Genomic DNA, 22,976 nt, shown 5'->3' with positions numbered 1-22,976 from the left:
TAGAGAAAGATGTATAGAGGAAGATGTACAGAGAAAGATGTAAAGAGAAAGATGTATAGAGAAAGATGTATAGAGGAAGATGTATAGAGAAAGATGTATAGAGAAAGATGTATAGAGAAAGATGTATAGGGAAAGATGTATAGAGAAAGATCTATAGAGGAAGATGTATAGAGAAAGATCTATAGAGAAAGATGTATAGAGAAAGATGTATAGAGGAAGATGTACAGAGAAAGATGTATAGAGAAAGATGTATAGAGAAAGATGTATAGAGAAAGATGTATAGACAAAGATGTATGGACAAAGATGTATAGAGAAAGATGTATAGAGAACGATGTATAGAGAAAGATGTATAGAGAAAGATGTATAGAGAAAGATGTATAGAGAAAGATGTATAGAAAAGATGTATAGAGAAAGATGTATAGATAAAGATGTATAGAGAAAGATGTATAGAGAAAGATGTATAGAGAAAGATGTATAGAGAAAGATGTATAGAGAAAGATGTATAGAGAAAGATGTATAGAGAAAGATGTATAGAGAAAGATGTATAGAGAAAGATGTATAGAGAAAGATGTATAGAGAAAGATGTATAGAGAAAGATGTATAGAGAAAGATGTATAGAGGAGGATGTATAGAGAAAGATGTATAGAGAAAGATGTATAGAGAAAGATGTATAGAGGAGGATGTATAGAGAAAGATGTATAGAGAAAGATGTATAGAGAAAGATGTATAGAGGAAGATGTATAGAGAAAGATGTATAGAGAAAGATGTATAGAGAAAGATGTATAGAGAAAGATGTATAGAGAAAGATGTATAGAGAAAGATGTATAGACAAAGATGCATAGACAAAGATGTATAGAGAAAGATGTATAGAGAAAGATGTATAGACAAAGATGTATAGAGAAAGATGTATAGAGAAAAATGTATAGAGAAAGATGTATAGAGAAAGATGTATAGAGAAAGATGTACAGAGAAAGATGTATAGACAAAGATGTATAGACAAAGATGTATAGAGAAAGATGTATAGAGAAAGATGTATAGAGAAAGATGTATAGATAAAGATGTATAGAGAAAGACGTATAGAGAAAGATGTATAGAGAAAGATGTATAGAGAAAGATGTATAGAGAAAGATGTATAGAGGAAGATGTACAGAGAAAGATGTATAGAGAAAGATGTATAGACAAAGATGTATAGACAAAGATGTATAGAGAAAGATGTATAGAGAAAGATGTATAGAGGAATATGTACAGAGAAAGATGTACAGAGAAAGATCTATAGACAAAGATCTATAGACAAAGATGTATAGAGAAAGATGTATAGAGAAAGATGTATAGAGAAAGATGTATAGAGAAAGATGTATAGAGAAAGATGTATAGAGAAAGATGTATAGAGGAAGATGTATAGAGAAAGATGTATAGAGAAAGATGTATAGAGAAAGATGTATAGAGAAAGATGTATAGAGAAAGATGTATAGAGGAAGATGTATAGAGAAAGATGTATAGAGAAAGATGTATAGAGAAAGATGTATAGAGGAAGATGTACAGAGAAAGATGTATAGAGAAAGATGTATAGAGAAAGATGTATAGAGGAAGATGTATAGAGAAAGATGTATAGAGAAAGATGTATAGAGAAAGATGTATAGAGGAAGATGTACAGAGAAAGATGTATAGAGAAAGATGTACAGAGAAAGATGTATAGAGAAAGATGTATAGAGGAAGATGTATAGAGAAAGATGTATAGAGAAAGATGTATAGAGGAAGATGTACAGAGAAAGATGTATAGAGAAAGATGTATAGAGGAAGATGTATAGAGAAAGATGTATAGAGGAAGATGTATAAAGAAAGATGTATAGAGAAAGATGTATAGACAAAGATGTATAGAGAAAGATGTATAGACAAAGATGTATAGAGGAAGATGTATAGAGAAAGATGTATAGAGAAAGATGTATAGAGAAAGATGTATAGAGAAAGATGTATAGAGAAAGATGTATAGAGGAAGATGTATAGAGAAAGATGTATAGAGAAAGATGTATAGAGAAAGATGTATAGAGAAAGATGTATAGAGGAAGATGTATAGAGAAAGATTTATAGAGAAAGATGTATAGAGAAAGATGTATAGAGAAAGATGTATAGAGAAAGATGTATAGAGAAAGATGTATAGAGAAAGATATATAGAGGAAGATGTAAAGAGAAAGATGTATAGAGAAAGATGTATAGACAAAGATGTATAGAGAAAGATGTATAGAGAAAGATGTATAGAGGAAGATGTATAGAGAAAGATGTATAGAGAAAGATGTATAGAGAAAGATGTATAGAGAAAGATGTATAGAGGAAGATGTATAGAGAAAGATGTATAGAGAAAGATGTATAGAGAAAGATGTATAGAGAAAGATGTATAGAGGAAGATGTATAGAGAAAGATGTATAGAGGAAGATGTATAGAGAAAGATGTATAGAGAAAGATGTATATGGAAAGATGTATAGAGGAAGATGTATAGAGAAAGATGTATAGAGAAAGATGTATAGAGAAAGATGTATAGAGGAAGATGTATAGAGAAAGATGTATAGAGAAAGATGTATAGACAAAGATGTATAGAGAAAGATGTGGAGAGAGAGATGTATAGAGAAAGATGTATAGAGAAAGATGTATAGAGAAAGATGTATAGAGAAAGATGTATAGAGGAAGATGTATAGAGAAAGATGTATAGAGAAAGATGTATAGAGGAAGATGTACAGAGAAAGATGTATAGAGAAAGATGTATAGAGAAAGATGTATAGAGAAAGATGTATAGAGAAAGATGTATAGAGGAAGATGTATAGAGAAAGATGTATAGAGGAAGATGTATAGAGAAAGATGTATAGAGAAAGATGTATAGAGAAAGATGTATAGAGAAAGATGTATAGAGAAAGATGTATAGAGGAAGATGTATAGAGAAAGATGTATAGAGAAAGATGTATAGAGAAAGATGTATAGAGAAAGATGTATAGAGGAAGATGTATAGAGAAAGATGTATAGAGAAAGATGTATAGACAAAGATGTATAGAGAAAGATATATAGACAAAGATGTATAGAGGAAGATGTATAGAGAAAGATGTATAGAGAAAGATGTATAGAGAAAGATGTATAGAGAAAGATGTATAGAGGAAGATGTATAGAGAAAGATGTATAGAGAAAGATGTATAGAGAAAGATGTATAGAGAAAGATGTATAGAGGAAGATGTATAGAGAAAGATGTATAGAGGAAGATGTATAGAGAAAGATGTATAGAGAAAGATGTATATGGAAAGATGTATAGAGGAAGATGTATAGAGAAAGATGTTTAGAGAAAGATGTATAGAGAAAGATGTATAGAGGAAGATGTATAGAGAAAGATGTATAGAGAAAGATGTATAGACAAAGATGTATAGAGAAAGATGTATAGAGGAAGATGTATAGAGAAAGATGTATAGAGAAAGATGTATAGAGGAAGATGTATAGAGAAAGATGTATAGAGAAAGATGTATAGAGAAAGATGTATAGAGAAAGATGTATAGACAAAGATGTATAGACAAAGATGTATAGAGAAAGATGTATAGAGAAAGATGTATAGAGAAAGATGTATAGAGGAAGATGTACAGAGAAAGATGTATAGAGAAAGATGTATAGAGAAAGATGTATAGACAAAGATGTATAGAGGAAGATGTATAGAGAAAGATGTATAGAGAAAGATGTATAGAGAAAGATGTATAGAGGAAGATGTATAGAGAAAGATGTATAGAGAAAGATGTATAGAGAAAGATGTATAGAGGAAGATGTATAGAAAAAGATGTATAGAGGAAGATGTATAGAGAAAGATGTATAGAGGAAGATGTATAGAGAAAGATGTATAGAGAAAGATGTATAGACAAAGATGTATAGAGGAAGATGTATAGAGAAAGATGTATAGAGAAAGATGTACAGACAAAGATGTATAGACAAAGATGTATAGAGAAAGATGTATAGAGAAAGATGTATAGAGAAAGATGTATAGAGGAAGATGTACAGAGAAAGATGTATAGAGAAAGATGTATAGAGAAAGATGTATAGAGAAAGATGTATAGAGGAAGATGTATAGAGAAAGATGTATAGAGAAAGATGTATAGAGGAAGATGTATAGAGAAAGATGTATAGAGAAAGATGTATAGAGGAAGATGTATAGAGAAAGATGTATAGAGGAAGATGTATAGAGAAAGATGTATAGAGAAAGATGTATAGAGGAATATGTACAGAGAAAGATGTATAGAGAAAGATGTATAGAGAAAGATGTATAGAGAAAGATGTATAGACAAAGATGTATAGACAAAGATGTATAGAGAAAGATGTATAGAGAAAGATGTATAGAGAATGATGTATAGAGAAAGATGTATAGAGAAAGATGTATAGATAAAAATGTATAGAGAAAGATGTATAGACAAAGATGCATAGACAAAGATGTATAGAGAAAGATGTATAGAGAAAGATGTATAGACAAAGATGTATAGAGAAAGATGTATAGAGAAAAATGTATAGAGAAAGATGTATAGAGAAAGATGTATAGAGAAAGATGTACAGAGAAAGATGTATAGACAAAGATGTATAGACAAAGATGTATAGAGAAAGATGTATAGAGAAAGATGTATAGAGAAAGATGTATAGATAAAGATGTATAGAGAAAGACGTATAGAGAAAGATGTATAGAGAAAGATGTATAGAGAAAGATGTATAGAGAAAGATGTATAGAGGAAGATGTACAGAGAAAGATGTATAGAGAAAGATGTATAGACAAAGATGTATAGACAAAGATGTATAGAGAAAGATGTATAGAGAAAGATGTATAGAGGAATATGTACAGAGAAAGATGTACAGAGAAAGATCTATAGACAAAGATCTATAGACAAAGATGTATAGAGAAAGATGTATAGAGAAAGATGTATAGAGAAAGATGTATAGACAAAGATGTATAGAGAAAGATGTATAGAGGAAGATGTATAGAGAAAGATGTATAGAGAAAGATGTATAGAGAAAGATGTATAGAGAAAGATGTATAGAGAAAGATGTATAGAGGAAGATGTATAGAGAAAGATGTATAGAGAAAGATGTATAGAGAAAGATGTATAGAGGAAGATGTACAGAGAAAGATGTATAGAGAAAGATGTATAGAGAAAGATGTATAGAGGAAGATGTATAGAGAAAGATGTATAGAGAAAGATGTATAGAGAAAGATGTATAGAGGAAGATGTACAGAGAAAGATGTATAGAGAAAGATGTACAGAGAAAGATGTATAGAGAAAGATGTATAGAGGAAGATGTATAGAGAAAGATGTATAGAGAAAGATGTATAGAGGAAGATGTACAGAGAAAGATGTATAGAGAAAGATGTATAGAGGAAGATGTATAGAGAAAGATGTATAGAGAAAGATGTATAGAGAAAGATGTATAGAGAAAGATGTATAGAGGAAGATGTATAGAGAAAGATGTATAGAGAAAGATGTATAGAGGAAGATGTACAGAGAAAGATGTATAGAGAAAGATGTATAGAGAAAGATGTATAGAGAAAGATGTATAGAGAAAGATGTATAGAGAAAGATGTACAGAGGAAGATGTATAGAGAAAGATGTATAGAGAAAGATGTATAGACAAAGATGTATAGAGAAAGATGTATAGACAAAGATGTATAGAGGAAGATGTATAGAGAAAGATGTATAGAGAAAGATGTATAGAGAAAGATGTATAGAGAAAGATGTATAGAGGAAGATGTATAGAGAAAGATGTATAGAGAAAGATGTATAGAGAAAGATGTATAGAGAAAGATGTATAGAGGAAGATGTATAGAGAAAGATTTATAGAGAAAGATGTATAGAGAAAGATGTATAGAGAAAGATGTATAGAGAAAGATGTATAGAGGAAGATGTATAGAGAAAGATATATAGAGGAAGATGTATAGAGAAAGATGTATAGAGAAAGATGTATAGACAAAGATGTATAGAGAAAGATGTATAGACAAAGATGTATAGAGGAAGATGTATAGAGAAAGATGTATAGAGAAAGATGTACAGACAAAGATGTATAGACAAAGATGTATAGAGAAAGATGTATAGAGAAAGATGTATAGAGAAAGATGTATAGAGGAAGATGTACAGAGAAAGATGTATAGAGAAAGATGTATAGAGAAAGATGTATAGAGAAAGATGTATAGAGGAAGATGTATAGAGAAAGATGTATAGAGAAAGATGTATAGAGGAAGATGTATAGAGAAAGATGTATAGAGAAAGATGTATAGAGGAAGATGTATAGAGAAAGATGTATAGAGGAAGATGTATAGAGAAAGATGTATAGAGAAAGATGTATAGAGGAATATGTACAGAGAAAGATGTATAGAGAAAGATGTATAGAGAAAGATGTATAGAGAAAGATGTATAGACAAAGATGTATAGACAAAGATGTATAGAGAAAGATGTATAGAGAAAGATGTATAGAGAATGATGTATAGAGAAAGATGTATAGAGAAAGATGTATAGATAAAAATGTATAGAGAAAGATGTATAGACAAAGATGCATAGACAAAGATGTATAGAGAAAGATGTATAGAGAAAGATGTATAGACAAAGATGTATAGAGAAAGATGTATAGAGAAAAATGTATAGAGAAAGATGTATAGAGAAAGATGTATAGAGAAAGATGTACAGAGAAAGATGTATAGACAAAGATGTATAGACAAAGATGTATAGAGAAAGATGTATAGAGAAAGATGTATAGAGGAATATGTACAGAGAAAGATGTACAGAGAAAGATCTATAGACAAAGATCTATAGACAAAGATGTATAGAGAAAGATGTATAGAGAAAGATGTATAGAGAAAGATGTATAAAGAAAGATGTATAGAGAAAGATCTATAGAGGAAGATGTATAGAGAAAGATGTATAGAGACAGATGTATAGAGAAAGATGTATAGATAAAGATGTATAGAGAAAGACGTATAGAGAAAGATGTATAGAGAAAGATGTATAGAGAAAGATGTATAGAGAAAGATGTATAGAGGAAGATGTACAGAGAAAGATGTATAGAGAAAGATGTATAGACAAAGATGTATAGACAAAGATGTATAGAGAAAGATGTATAGAGAAAGATGTATAGAGGAATATGTACAGAGAAAGATGTACAGAGAAAGATCTATAGACAAAGATCTATAGACAAAGATGTATAGAGAAAGATGTATAGAGAAAGATGTATAGAGAAAGATGTATAAAGAAAGATGTATAGAGAAAGATCTATAGAGGAAGATGTATAGAGAAAGATGTATAGAGACAGATGTATAGAGAAAGATGTATAGAGAAAGATGTATAGAGAAAGATGTATAGAGGAAGATGTATAGAGAAAGATGTATAGAGAAAGATGTATAGAGAAAGATGTATAGAGGAAGATGTACAGAGAAAGATGTATAGAGAAAGATGTATAGAGAAAGATGTATAGAGGAAGATGTATAGAGAAAGATGTATAGAGAAAGATGTATAGAGAAAGATGTATAGAGGAAGATGTACAGAGAAAGATGTATAGAGAAAGATGTACAGAGAAAGATGTATAGAGAAAGATGTATAGAGGAAGATGTATAGAGAAAGATGTATAGAGAAAGATGTATAGAGGAAGATGTACAGAGAAAGATGTATAGAGAAAGATGTATAGAGGAAGATGTATAGAGAAAGATGTATAGAGAAAGATGTATAGAGAAAGATGTATAGAGAAAGATGTATAGAGGAAGATGTATAGAGAAAGATGTATAGAGAAAGATGTATAGAGGAAGATGTACAGAGAAAGATGTATAGAGAAAGATGTATAGAGAAAGATGTATAGAGAAAGATGTATAGAGAAAGATGTATAGAGAAAGATGTATAGAGAAAGATGTATAGAGGAAGATGTATAGAGAAAGATGTATAGAGAAAGATGTATAGACAAAGATGTATAGAGAAAGATGTATAGACAAAGATGTATAGAGGAAGATGTATAGAGAAAGATGTATAGAGAAAGATGTATAGAGAAAGATGTATAGAGAAAGATGTATAGAGGAAGATGTATAGAGAAAGATGTATAGAGAAAGATGTATAGAGAAAGATGTATAGAGAAAGATGTATAGAGGAAGATGTATAGAGAAAGATTTATAGAGAAAGATGTATAGAGAAAGATGTATAGAAAAAGATGTATACAGAAAGATGTATAGAGAAAGATGTATAGAGAAAGATATATAGAGGAAGATGTATAGAGAAAGATGTATAGAGAAAGATGTATAGACAAAGATGTATAGAGAAAGATGTATAGACAAAGTTGTATAGAGGAAGATGTATAGAGAAAGATGTATAGAGAAAGATGTATAGAGAAAGATGTATAGAGAAAGATGTATAGAGGAAGATGTATAGAGAAAGATGTATAGAGAAAGATGTATAGAGAAAGATGTATAGAGAAAGATGTATAGAGGAAGATGTATAGAGAAAGATGTATAGAGGAAGATGTATAGAGAAAGATGTATAGAGAAAGATGTATATGGAAAGATGTATAGAGGAAGATGTATAGAGAAAGATGTATACAGAAAGATGTATAGAGAAAGATGTATAGAGGAAGATGTATAGAGAAAGATGTATAGAGAAAGATGTATAGACAAAGATGTATAGAGAAAAATGTGGAGAGAGAGATGTATAGAGAAAGATGTATAGAGAAAGATGTATAGAGAAAGATGTATAGAGAAAGATGTATAGAGGAAGATGTATAGAGAAAGATGTATAGAGAAAGATGTATAGAGGAAGATGTACAGAGAAAGATGTATAGAGAAAGATGTATAGAGAAAGATGTATAGAGAAAGATGTATAGAGAAAGATGTATAGAGGAAGATGTATAGAGAAAGATGTATAGAGAAAGATGTATAGAGAAAGATGTATAGAGAAAGATGTATAGAGAAAGATGTATAGAGAAAGATGTATAGAGGAAGATGTATAGAGAAAGATGTATAGAGAAAGATGTATAGAGAAAGATGTATAGAGAAAGATGTATAGAGGAAGATGTATAGAGAAAGATGTATAGAGAAAGATGTATAGACAAAGATGTATAGACAAAGATGTATAGACAAAGATGTATAGAGGAAGATGTATAGAGAAAGATGTATAGAGAAAGATGTATAGAGAAAGATGTATAGAGAAAGATGTATAGAGAAAGATGTATAGAGGAAGATGTATAGAGAAAGATGTATAGAGAAAGATGTATAGAGAAAGATGTATAGAGAAAGATGTATAGAGGAAGATGTATAGAGAAAGATGTATAGAGGAAGATGTATAGAGAAAGATGTATAGAGAAAGATGTATATGGAAAGATGTATAGAGGAAGATGTATAGAGAAAGATGTATAGAGAAAGATGTATAGAGAAAGATGTATAGAGGAAGATGTATAGAGAAAGATGTATAGAGAAAGATGTATAGACAAAGATGTATAGAGAAAGATGTATAGAGGAAGATGTATAGAGAAAGATGTATAGAGAAAGATGTATAGAGGAAGATGTATAGAGAAAGATGTATAGAGAAAGATGTATAGAGAAAGATGTATAGAGAAAGATGTATAGACAAAGATGTATAGACAAAGATGTATAGAGAAAGATGTATAGAGAAAGATGTATAGAGAAAGATGTATAGAGGAAGATGTACAGAGAAAGATGTATAGAGAAAGATGTATAGAGAAAGATGTATAGACAAAGATGTATAGAGGAAGATGTATAGAGAAAGATGTATAGAGAAAGATGTATAGAGAAAAATGTATAGAGGAAGATGTATAGAGAAAGATGTATAGAGAAAGATGTATAGAGAAAGATGTATAGAGGAAGATGTATAGAAAAAGATGTATAGAGGAAGATGTATAGAGAAAGATGTATAGAGGAAGATTTATAGAGAAAGATGTATAGAGAAAGATGTATAGACAAAGATGTATAGAGGAAGATGTATAGAGAAAGATGTATAGACAAAGATGTATAGACAAAGATGTATAGACAAAGATGTATAGAGAAAGATGTATAGAGAAAGATCTATAGAGAAAGATGTATAGAGGAAGATGTACAGAGAAAGATGTATGGAGAAAGATGTATAGAGAAAGATGTATAGAGAAAGATGTATAGAGGAAGATGTATAGAGAAAGATGTATAGAGAAAGATGTATAGAGGAAGATGTATAGAGAAAGATGTATAGAGAAAGATGTATAGAGGAAGATGTATAGAGAAAGATGTATAGAGGAAGATGTATAGAGAAAGATGTATAGAGAAAGATATATAGAGGAATATGTACAGAGAAAGATGTATAGAGAAAGATGTATAGAGAAAGATGTATAGAGAAAGATGTATAGACAAAGATGTATAGACAAAGATGTATAGAGAAAGATGTATAGAGAAAGATGTATAGAGAATGATGTATAGAGAAAGATGTATAGAGAAAGATGTATAGATAAAAATGTATAGAGAAAGATGTATAGACAAAGATGCATAGACAAAGATGTATAGAGAAAGATGTATAGAGAAAGATGTATAGACAAAGATGTATAGAGAAAGATGTATAGAGAAAAATGTATAGAGAAAGATGTATAGAGAAAGATGTATAGAGAAAGATGTACAGAGAAAGATGTATAGACAAAGATGTATAGACAAAGATGTATAGAGAAAGATGTATAGAGAAAGATGTATAGAGAAAGATGTATAGATAAAGATGTATAGAGAAAGACGTATAGAGAAAGATGTATAGAGAAAGATGTATAGAGAAAGATGTATAGAGAAAGATGTATAGAGCAAGATGTACAGAGAAAGATGTATAGAGAAAGATGTATAGACAAAGATGTATAGACAAAGATGTATAGAGAAAGATGTATAGAGAAAGATGTATAGAGGAATATGTACAGAGAAAGATGTACAGAGAAAGATCTATAGACAAAGATCTATAGAGAAAGATGTATAGAGAAAGATGTATAGAGAAAGATGTATAGAGAAAGATGTATAGAGAAAGATGTATAGAGAAAGATGTATAGAGGAAGATGTATAGAGAAAGATGTATAGAGAAAGATGTATAGAGAAAGATGTATAGAGAAAGATGTATAGAGGAAGATGTATAGAGAAAGATGTATAGAGAAAGATGTATAGAGAAAGATGTATAGAGGAAGATGTACAGAGAAAGATGTATAGAGAAAGATGTATAGAGTAAGATGTATAGAGGAAGATGTATAGAGAAAGATGTATAGAGAAAGATGTATAGAGAAAGATGTATAGAGGAAGATGTACAGAGAAAGATGTATAGAGAAAGATGTACAGAGAAAGATGTATAGAGAAAGATGTATAGAGGAAGATGTATAGAGAAAGATGTATAGAGAAAGATGTATAGAGGAAGATGTACAGAGAAAGATGTATAGAGAAAGATGTATAGAGGAAGATGTATAGAGAAAGATGTATAGAGAAAGATGTATAGAGAAAGATGTATAGAGGAAGATGTACAGAGAAAGATGTATAGAGAAAGATGTATAGAGAAAGATATATAGAGAAAGATGTATAGAGAAAGATGTATAGAGAAAGATGTATAGAGAAAGATGTATAGAGGAAGATGTATAGAGAAAGATGTATAGAGAAAGATGTATAGAGAAAGATGTACAGAGAAAGATGTATAGACAAAGATGTATAGAGGAAGATGTATAGAGAAAGATGTATAGAGAAAGATGTATAGAGAAAGATGTATAGAGAAAGATGTATAGAGAAAGATGTATAGAGGAAGATGTATAGAGAAAGATGTATAGAGAAAGATGTATAGAGAAAGATGTATAGAGAAAGATGTATAGAGGAAGATGTATAGAGAAAGATTTATAGAGAAAGATGTATAGAGAAAGATGTATAGAGAAAGATGTATAGAGAAAGATGTATAGAGAAAGATGTATAGAGAAAGATATATAGAGGAAGATGTATAGAGAAAGATGTATAGAGAAAGATGTATAGACAAAGATGTATAGAGAAAGATGTATAGACAAAGATGTATAGAGGAAGATGTATAGAGAAAGATGTATAGAGAAAGATGTATAGAGAAAGATGTATAGAGAAAGATGTATAGAGGAAGATGTATAGAGAAAGATGTATAGAGAAAGATGTATAGAGAAAGATGTATAGAGAAAGATGTATAGAGGAAGATGTATAGAGAAAGATGTATAGAGGAAGATGTATAGAGAAAGATGTATAGAGAAAGATGTATATGGAAAGATGTATAGAGGAAGATGTATAGAGAAAGATGTATAGAGAAAGATGTATAGAGAAAGATGTATAGAGGAAGATGTATAGAGAAAGATGTATAGAGAAAGATGTATAGACAAAGACGTATAGAGAAAAATGTGGAGAGAGAGATGTATAGAGAAAGATGTATAGAGAAAGATGTATAGAGAAAGATGTATAGAGAAAGATGTATAGAGGAAGATGTATAGAGAAAGATGTATAGAGAAAGATGTATAGAGGAAGATGTACAGAGAAAGATGTATAGAGAAAGATGTATAGAGAAAGATGTATAGAGAAAGATGTATAGAGAAAGATGTATAGAGGAAGATGTATAGAGAAAGATGTATAGAGGAAGATGTATAGAGAAAGATGTATAGAGAAAGATGTATAGAGAAAGATGTATAGAGAAAGATGTATAGAGAAAGATGTATAGAGAAAGATGTATAGAGGAAGATGTATAGAGAAAGATGTATAGAGAAAGATGTATAGAGAAAGATGTATAGAGAAAGATGTATAGAGGAAGATGTATAGAGAAAGATGTATAGAGAAAGATGTATAGAGAAAGATGTATAGACAAAGATGTATAGACAAAGATGTATAGAGGAAGATGTATAGAGAAAGATGTATAGAGAAAGATGTATAGAGAAAGATGTATAGAGAAAGATGTATAGAGAAAGATGTATAGAGAAAGATGTATAGAGAAAGATGTATAGAGAAAGATGTATAGAGAAAGATGTATAGAGGAAGATGTATAGAGAAAGATGTATAGAGGAAGATGTATAGAGAAAGATGTATAGAGAAAGATGTATATGGAAAGATGTATAGAGGAAGATGTATAGAGAAAGATGTATAGAGAAAGATGTATAGAGAAAGATGTATAGAGGAAGATGTATAGAGAAAGATGTATAGAGAAAGATGTATAGACAAAGATGTATAGAGAAAGATGTATAGAGGAAGATGTATAGAGAAAGATGTATAGAGAAAGATGTATAGAGGAAGATGTATAGAGAAAGATGTATAGAGAAAGATGTATAGAGAAAGATGTATAGACAAAGATGTATAGACAAAGATGTATAGAGAAAGATGTATAGAGAAAGATGTATAGAGAAAGATGTATAGAGGAAGATGTACAGAGAAAGATGTATAGAGAAAGATGTATAGAGAAAGATGTATAGACAAAGATGTATAGAGGAAGATGTATAGAGAAAGGTGTATAGAGAAAGATGTATAGAGAAAGATGTATAGAGGAAGATGTATAGAGAAAGATGTATAGAGAAAGATGTATAGAGAAAGATGTATAGAGGAAGATGTATAGAAAAAGATGTATAGAGGAAGATGTATAGAGAAAGATGTATAGAGGAAGATGTATAGAGAAAGATGTATAGAGAAAGATGTATAGACAAAGATGTATAGAGGAAGATGTATAGAGAAAGATGTATAGACAAAGATGTATAGACAAAGATGTATAGACAAAGATGTATAGAGAAAGATGTATAGAGAAAGATGTATAGAGAAAGATGTATAGAGGAAGATGTACAGAGAAAGATGTATAGAGAAAGATGTATAGAGAAAGATGTATAGAGAAAGATGTATAGAGGAAGATGTATAGAGAAAGATGTATAGAGAAAGATGTATAGAGGAAGATGTATAGAGAAAGATGTATAGAGAAAGATGTATAGAGGAAGATGTATAGAGAAAGATGTATAGAGGAAGATGTATAGAGAAAGATGTATAGAGAAAGATGTATAGAGGAATATGTACAGAGAAAGATGTATAGAGAAAGATGTATAGAGAAAGATGTATAGAGAAAGATGTATAGACAAAGATGTATAGACAAAGATTTATAGAGAAAGATGTATAGAGAAAGATGTATAGAGAATGATGTATAGAGAAAGATGTATAGAGAAAGATGTATAGATAAAAATGTATAGAGAAAGATGTATAGACAAAGATATATAGAGAAAGATGGATGGACAAAGATGTATAGAGAAAGATGTATAGAGAACGTAACTGTTATAAATATTCCTATCAAAATTACGGCCAACACAAATCAATCATCCCTGAATTGTTGGCAACGATGAAACCATATTTAACATCCTGAAAATTGCATTAGCTGTAATTATCTAAGCCGCAGTATCGAACAATAGGAACTGATTTGGCCAGTCGAAATATTCCAGTCACGTTTAAACATATTTGCTACATATGCAGCTACTCCTACAATGTGGAACGATGAAATTGTCGCCCTAAAAAGACGACATAATTCTATTTCTAGTTGATGAAAACCGGTTTTTTTTTTGCTTTTTCTTTGTGTGCGTGTGCAGACCATCAACTAGTTGGTCAGTTTTGTACAAATCTCAAGAGCGATAAGAGTCTTCTATTATACCTGAAAGTGAGACAATTTTCAACAAACGAGATCAGAGATTTGCCGCCATATAACTCATGCTCTTTACCGATACAAATTATAACATCAGGGTTATTTGCCAGCACTCAAAATACATCGGTTTATTGCCACGAATAACAGAAGCGTGCACAGGGTCATAAAAACAAAGTTTCCGGCCACGGTTATGGTCTTAGGTGTTGTTTCATATGAGGGTCACATCATGTAATCTCACCTCTTCGACATCGGCTAGAAGGTCAACACCAACGTGTACTTGGATGTTTTGAGGAATGCTGTGATCCCTGGTGCAACATATATATACATATATAAAACTAACATAAAAAACCTAACCTAGATTTAAAACAGGTCAAGACACTAGACATCCAGGCTAAATAGAACACACACAAAGAATCAGGTCAACCAGAGGTAAAATAGGCCTTTGTCCTATAAATGCATGTCCATTGGCTGATAGGAAGGGCGCGGTGGATACTAGAAAGCTGATTGGCTAACTAAAATCGCAATAGAAGATGCGTATATAAAAACGACAGACAACCACAAAATTCGCGCATAAGCCTGAAGAATCCTAGAGTGGATGAAACGCGGAATATTCAGTGTAGCTTAATCGCCATATATATTTTATAAATTACTAACTAGCTCTACCTACGTATTGAGCACTTTTGAAGTGAATACTTAAAGTTTACGCATAAATGTATACTTTTGTATATTAATTTTATGTGAGTAAATGAAGTAGTTATGTATATATATATATATATATATATATATATTCAATAATATAAATCTCACCTGTTTGAATGTATGTATGTATGTATGTATGTATGTATGTCTCGCAAAAACTGTCGAAAGAGGCGACGGATTTTCATGACATCGGTATCATTTTGAAGCTCGACTCTTCCGACGACAGATATCGAAAAATTTGTCCAAAACATTAATTACTTCACCTTTAAATGGACACTTTTTTGCTGATATTTTCGAGAGTCATTGCCTCCTTTCGATTGTCTAGCCTTAATTTAAACCTACGTCACTTCCGCTTTGATAATGGGTGCAACAGCAAGCACGTGGCGTTTTTTTTTGTTTGTTTTTTTTACGTTTTCCCCTGCCTGCTACCTACTACTATTTTTTTTTGTAATCGCAATTTTCATTCTTTTTTTTTGGGGGGGGGGGCTCAACCAACACCCTTATACACAACTCCACTTTCTTTTCCGCCTTCGCGTCACGGGTTCGAGTCTGCCTGCCTACTTCAATGTTTTTTTTTTCTTAACACACACCTACAAACACCCGGGCAACGCCGGGCACCCAGGCTAGTATATACATAAAGGGTGTTCCAATAAAATGTATCACTCTTTAAATAATCATAAAATCAGCATTCATTATAATAAAGAAAAGTATTATACTTCAAAATCCAATGAACAGTTATAAAAACCAATCAATTATCGAAAGTTTTTCATACACAGCTAACAACGCTCACTTATTGAATCCAAAATTTGTGAACTTCTGTCTTGCGAGCTGCTTGAAACCTTTCAATGACTCCTCTTGCTTTTGTGAAACTGGTTGATGATTATGGTCTTCCAGAGTGGTTCTTATGGACATCTTTTAACTGTTCATTTAACTCTCTCTCCTTGCTCAACCCCTATCTCACAAACAAATAAGTGTGAGTCTTGTTGGTTCAGCTAAAACGTCTTCATACTTCACTTACGCTCTTGGTCTTCCAATAGCAATTTTGAATGATTTTTTTCTCGTAGTTTAGTCTTGCTTTATCTGGTATTCACAGATAAAAAAAAATATTTGTAAATATAGGGATACACTACAACAGAACACCGACCACTCTAATTTGTTTTTTTAGAGGTAATCGATGTTACTGACAAGGAATCTGATAATCAATCCCGTCGCAAATTTACCGTTTGCTTGGTATTAACCCCTGAACCCATGAATCACTTTCCGCAATTTAATAGTAACGCCACCTCTGCTCCCTCCTCCAATGGTAGCAGTAAAATCTCCTAAAAATGTTACATGGTATTCTAATCGGTAAATGTCGGCGCGTTACTTACAGTAAAACGGTTAATTAAACTGCAGAAGCACATGTTAAGCCACGCAAGTTCTATGATTGAATCCTTCCCCTCAAAAAAGAATGAAAAACATGAAAATGTTTGGTGTTTATGTTTTTGTAAACCGCATTAAAAACTACGTAAGACAAAAAAAAAATCTCCCCCAAAAGTACTGTAATGTATTTTTTTTTTAATTTTGTTTTAGAAAACTTTGTCTTCGAAATTTAAATTGTCCGCCAAAAAAAATATATATATAATTCTATTCTGAAAAAAAAAAATGTCTTCCCGACATTACCCCCTACTTAGAGTTCTTATCCTCTCTTTGATATAATTTTAAATGTTCCACAAAAGATTCGTACGCCATGTGAAAAGGCAGTTTGCTACTTGAAGGCACATTCAACAGTCGTCGTTTATGTTACCACGCACTTGCGCGTAGCGTAAACGGAAGCGGTAAAATGGCGGAAAGTAGTTCGTGGGTTAAGGGGTTAATACATTGCAAACGGTAAATTTGCGACGAGTTTGATTATCAGAACCGTTGTCAGCGACCTTGATTAATCCTTAATTAGAGTGGCTGGTGCTGTGTTGTAGCGCATCCCTGTATTTACCAAATTATTTATAATAAATGTTGAAGTAATGTTAATTTAAAGAGTAGATGCATTTTATTGGAAAACCTTGGATATACATATATTATTTACAGTTCCCATATCGTGTAAAATTTTATACTAGTTTTACTAAGAAATTGATCGTGATCCATCATATGGGTTGCTTCTTTGAGGCGTCTTATATTCTACTTTCTCTATAAACGCACATTAACATAAGTGCCTCCGTTCAGTCTCGAAAGACAAAGGATACTCCTGTAGGGGGGGGCAGCTGTGCGTGTAATTGTGTGACAAGGGTTGCGCAATCCTCAACCGCATCTCTCCTGAAATGGCACTGCTTGAGTCCAGGAAAAGTCCAGGACGACTGGAAACAATGCCGAGAAAAGCAGCACTTGTACACACGCGCGCGCGCACACGCGCGTACGCGCTAAGTGACGTATACATAAAAGTAGAAATTGCAATATAGCTGCTTATCGCTGTAGCTTGTTTCCAACAGCTAAAATGTTGTGGATCTCTCACTGTGTTTCCTTTTGTCTACAACATTCATCTTTTCAAGATTACGGTCAACAGGCATCTGCTGCCTTTGCGATGATCATTTCCCGACTTTCTTAGCTCCTTATATCAAGTAACTTCATGTCTTGTCTCGAGCGATTTCTATTAACAAAAAATATATTAAAAAAAACAACTTTATTTAAACTTTCCGTTTTGTTTTACGGCATATCAACCTTTTTCAGTTATTTAATTTCCAATCCAGCCATTTTGATGTGCGTCCTTATCAGTCATATCGTAATAACTTTGAATATTTTTCATAGCGGAAATTTTGTGTAAGTATTTTTATTAGATCGAGTAAAAAATTCAACGGTTTCTTGTGGCCTGGCTTTTCAATGTATTAGGTCACATTTTGCTCATACTATACAATCATTTCTGATGCAGAGTTTTCTTATATAGTTATTGTGCCGGAACAAACTGTATGTTATAAATGTTAAGTGTATTTTATTTGATTATGATTAACAAGATATTATACGTTTCTTAAGAAACGGGAAGTATATGTAAGAGGATATATATACATGGTGTCCGTAAAGTTACTATACAGTCTTACAAGTTACTTTACAGACACCCTGTAATATATTAACAGTACAGTAATATATTGTATTAAAATATTTATTCGTAACAAAAGAAATAAAAAGAAATAACACCTTTTATGTTTATAAAAATCTCAGAAAAGACACGTGTTACATCCGAAAAGACTGTAACAATCAAGGCAAACAATTTCTATGACAAATATTCAAATTGGAGACCTTCAGCTCCAATACATTCTCGACAACGTGACATCACACTCTGACAAACTTTGGTGCACAAGTCACGATCAAGGTTGGCAAATGCATCAATAACTAATTGTCGAAGATCTTCAACACTTCTTGACTTTCTCGAATACACAGAGTCTTTGATGTCTCCCCAGACAAAGAAGTCCATTGGCGTTATGTCTGGAGATCGTGGAGGAAATTCAATGGGCCCTCGCCTGCCGATCCATTTATCAGGAAATGTCTCATCCAGTAAATTTCGGACAGCTGTAGCATAATGGTGTGAGGTTCCATCCTGTTGGAAGTACAAGTTATTGAAAGCTGGTCGTTGTCTCAATCACGAATTACATCCTGTGCGTTTTCTGTTTTCCAATATCGCTTCAAAATAAATTTGCGCTCTTCCAAAGTTAGCTTGCATGGCATGCTTGATTAAATAAACCTGTAAAAAAAATAAATATTAACTATTAATACAAATATAATACAATAAAACAATAAGACTGTATAGTAACTTTACGGACACCCTGTATAACTATATATATATATATATATATATATTTCGATGACTACAAATATATTTTAAGCCCCCCTCTTTGGGTAGAGCACTATCGTAAATAATCTCACCCGCTACTTAATTGGCTGAAAATGCGAAGCTCGTTGTTTGTTTGTTTACGAACAGGCGATTTGAGCACTATAAAAGTGGTGGCGGGTGTCTATTTAAATAGACATTCCGACGAATTATTTCCGGGCGTCGATTCCATGGTCGAGTTGGGAGAACTGCTGACTGTCAACACAGCGGTTCTAGGTTCAATCCTTGGCTTGGGAGAGATGCTAGTCTAGCGTCACTGATGAGTTGTGATACAACGAAACAGGACAGTATGTCGATGACTACAAATATATATATATATATATATATATATATATATATATATATAATTTGTGGTTGCTATTTTTCAAAGGTAAGGTAACCAGTGAAATATAACGAGGTTAATATAAGAGTGCTCAATACCGGGGTAGAGTAAGTTATACTTTCAATTTGTATATATATATATATATATACAAATTGAAAGTATAACTTACTCTACCCCGGTAGAGTAAGTTATACTTTCAATTTGTATATATATATATATATATATATATATATATATATATATATATATATACAAATTGAAAGTATAACTTACTCTACATTTTATATTACTCTATATACTAGTAAGTTATACTTTCAATTTGTATATATATATATATATATATATATATATATATATATATATATATATATACAAATTGAAAGTATAACTTACTCTACCCCGGTATTGGGCACTCTTATATTAACCTCGTTATATTTATATATATGTATATATATATATATATATATATATATATATATATATATATATATATATATATATATATATATATGAGCAAACAGTTAATGAAATATGTTAAAAAACACGGTGAAATGAGTGAAAAACAGATTTAATCTGAAAAGGAAACACTAGATAAATGGATAGTCCTTAATACGCGGAGTTTCGAAGAAATACTCTCCTTCTCATTAGAGGGTAGGAATTAGCAAAATGCGGGATCGGATTTTGCATGCAGAAGTATTTGACGAAACAACAAGTAAGTCAAAGATCTTACTTGAAAACAAAATAAGTTAAGCAGAGGGAATATGGTAAAGAAAAAGGTGATTACACATGAATGGATAGTGTGGTGGAAAATAAAAAATCCAGTGATGGTAAAATCCAAATGTAAATCTCCAAGAAAGTTAAAAGAATTTCCATTTGTACAAGTAAAATCTAAGGAAATCCCGTAATTGGAAGAAGATGGTCCATAATAATTCAAAGACAGAAATCCATGGAATAATTCACAAACATGTGTACAAGGAAAAAAATAATATTAATAAAAAAAATAAGATGTGCATTTCATTCTACTTCCGAGAAATAACTATAAATAAAAAAGATCTGGGAAGAGAAAGGAGAGAGAAAAAAATGATAAAGTTAAATATAAAATACAAAATAAAGGGAAACATATTATAAGCTCTATTTCCTATTTGGTTTTATCGAGCTTTTATATCTGGCTGAGATAATTTTATAAATATTAATTCTTTAATGTTCATAATTTACTTTAATTTTACCATCTTGGATCATTTTGGTAAATTCAATTGTAATTTTCATTATATATATATATAAATATATATATATATATATATATATATATAAATATATATATATATATATATATATATATATATATATATATAAGCGGTAGAAAACGTGCCGAAATTCTAATATGCTGAACGAGCTATTTATTACATAAAAATATGTGGATATTGGAATGTAGCTATGATGTTGTTGTCTATATATGCTCTGTTGTTATATTACAAAATATTGAGTTTCTGACCAAAAGGGATTAATATACACAAAGAGATAAATATAAAGAAACCCCTAATTAAAAAAATATATTTATTTATTAATATTTATATATATTTTTTGTAAGCTTGAGTAAAGTGTATTTTATATAATTAAATAATTGCTTTATAATCCATAAAAAGTAATAATTCGTTGTTTACATTACATTTACGCGAGAGAATTGTGGACTCACACGAAACATAATTGTCAGACGAGAAGCACGTGCACAGCACAGATTACTCTTTATCTTAAAAATAGAAATACAATATTTATATTTGTTACGTTTGTTTGTTTGTTTTTGTTTTACGGCATATCAACTTTTTTCGGGTTATTTAATGCCGAATCCAGTGATTTTGAAGAACAATATTTTCATAGAATATATTTGCTTTGTTTTTTTAAGTAGGTTTTTATTTAACTCATAGTTGGGACCCTAACAGGTACTACCACTCCGGGTCAGAGTGGACCTGGGAGCAATGGCAATTAAAGGGTGGCTCAACACTCCCCAAAGCCCGCAAGCTGGGGTCTCACCATCGGATATAGTTTAAGGTCATATCCAGGACCGTTATATTTGTTATAAATAGCGCAAACTTACATAATGGAGGTTAATTTAATTGACTATTTCAAAGAAATGAATTCTTATATTTTGTATATGTGCGAAGATATTCTGAAACAAAATCGGTAAACAAATATTTTCCATTTTCTCATCCGCCATTATTTGCCTCCAAGAAAGCTGAGGAAAAACTCATACTTTGCTTATTCTCAAGCGTTTTCCTTTTACGTGGTAAACAAATGTAAGACGGGGGCGATTTTACGATTACTGATCATTAGGAAAGAAAGCCCAACAGGAACTTGTTTTTTTATAGATTTGTACGCTTCGAATGACAATTCAGTATTCGTACTAGGTCTATTATTTCTCGCGCAGTTATTTTTTCTTACACTGCAACGTAAAACTTCGTTATCAAAATAAAAAAAAATGTTTAAAGCTTCGGATTATTTGTCCAATGAAGTAAAAAAAAATGCGCCTTACAAAAAACCTCCACAGTAGTAGTTATCAAAAGCCCAAGTGTTGTATAAAGGAAATTTGAAATCGTGCACACATACAAATTCCAGGTAAGCAATACCTTTCTCAAATTCCAGGTTAGCAATACCATGTTTCAAATTCCAGGTTAGCAATACCATGTCTCAAATTCCAGGTTAGCAATACCATGTTTCAAATTCCAGATTAGCAATACCATGTCTCAAATTCCAGATTAGCAATACCATGTCTCAAAGAACAAAGAAAATACCATGTCGGACTTTACAGTCTGATAAAAAAAAGAGATCCGGGTCAAACTTGTACACATATATTGACCTCTGATGAAACAAAGAACGAATTTGTCAATAAAATGAAAGGTTCGACGAACAAAATAACATTAAGAAAGAGAGACGGAGAGAGACGCACGGTTCTTACGTCGTTAGCTCGTTAACTCCACCTTTGTTTGATAGGTCCAACGACCACTGTAATCAAATAATAATTAAATAAATCACTTTTGTTATGAAACTGTCTCTGTTTTATTGTCAACCGGCTGGTACAAGCTAGAGAGCATATATTTATTAGAAGCATGCATCGTCGTCGAAGTGCAACAAGCATGATTATATACACATGACAGCGATAAACAGATAATTCGTTCTAGCGAGAACAAACTATACAACACAAGATGTTTCCGCCCCATTTAGATTGCAGGTTGGTTCTTCGCCATTTTTATTGCAGGTCGTTTTTTCTTCGTATAAATAGCAGGACGCTTCCTCCATATTTTGATTGCAAGTTTGTTTATTTCTATTTCGTCTGCACGTCGCTTTCGCCTTATTTAGATAGCAGATCGCCGTCTCCTCATTTAGATAGCAGATCTAAATCTGCTATCTAAATAAAAGATCGCTTCTTTTTACGTAGATAGCAATTCATTTTTTTTTTCGTTTAGATAACAAGCCACTTCTT

This window comes from Euprymna scolopes, chromosome 8, assembly GCF_053919585.1.
Source record: "Euprymna scolopes isolate OS-2025 chromosome 8, ASM5391958v1, whole genome shotgun sequence".
Classification (NCBI taxonomy): domain Eukaryota; kingdom Metazoa; phylum Mollusca; class Cephalopoda; order Sepiida; family Sepiolidae; genus Euprymna; species Euprymna scolopes.
This window is presented reverse-complemented; position numbering follows the sequence as displayed.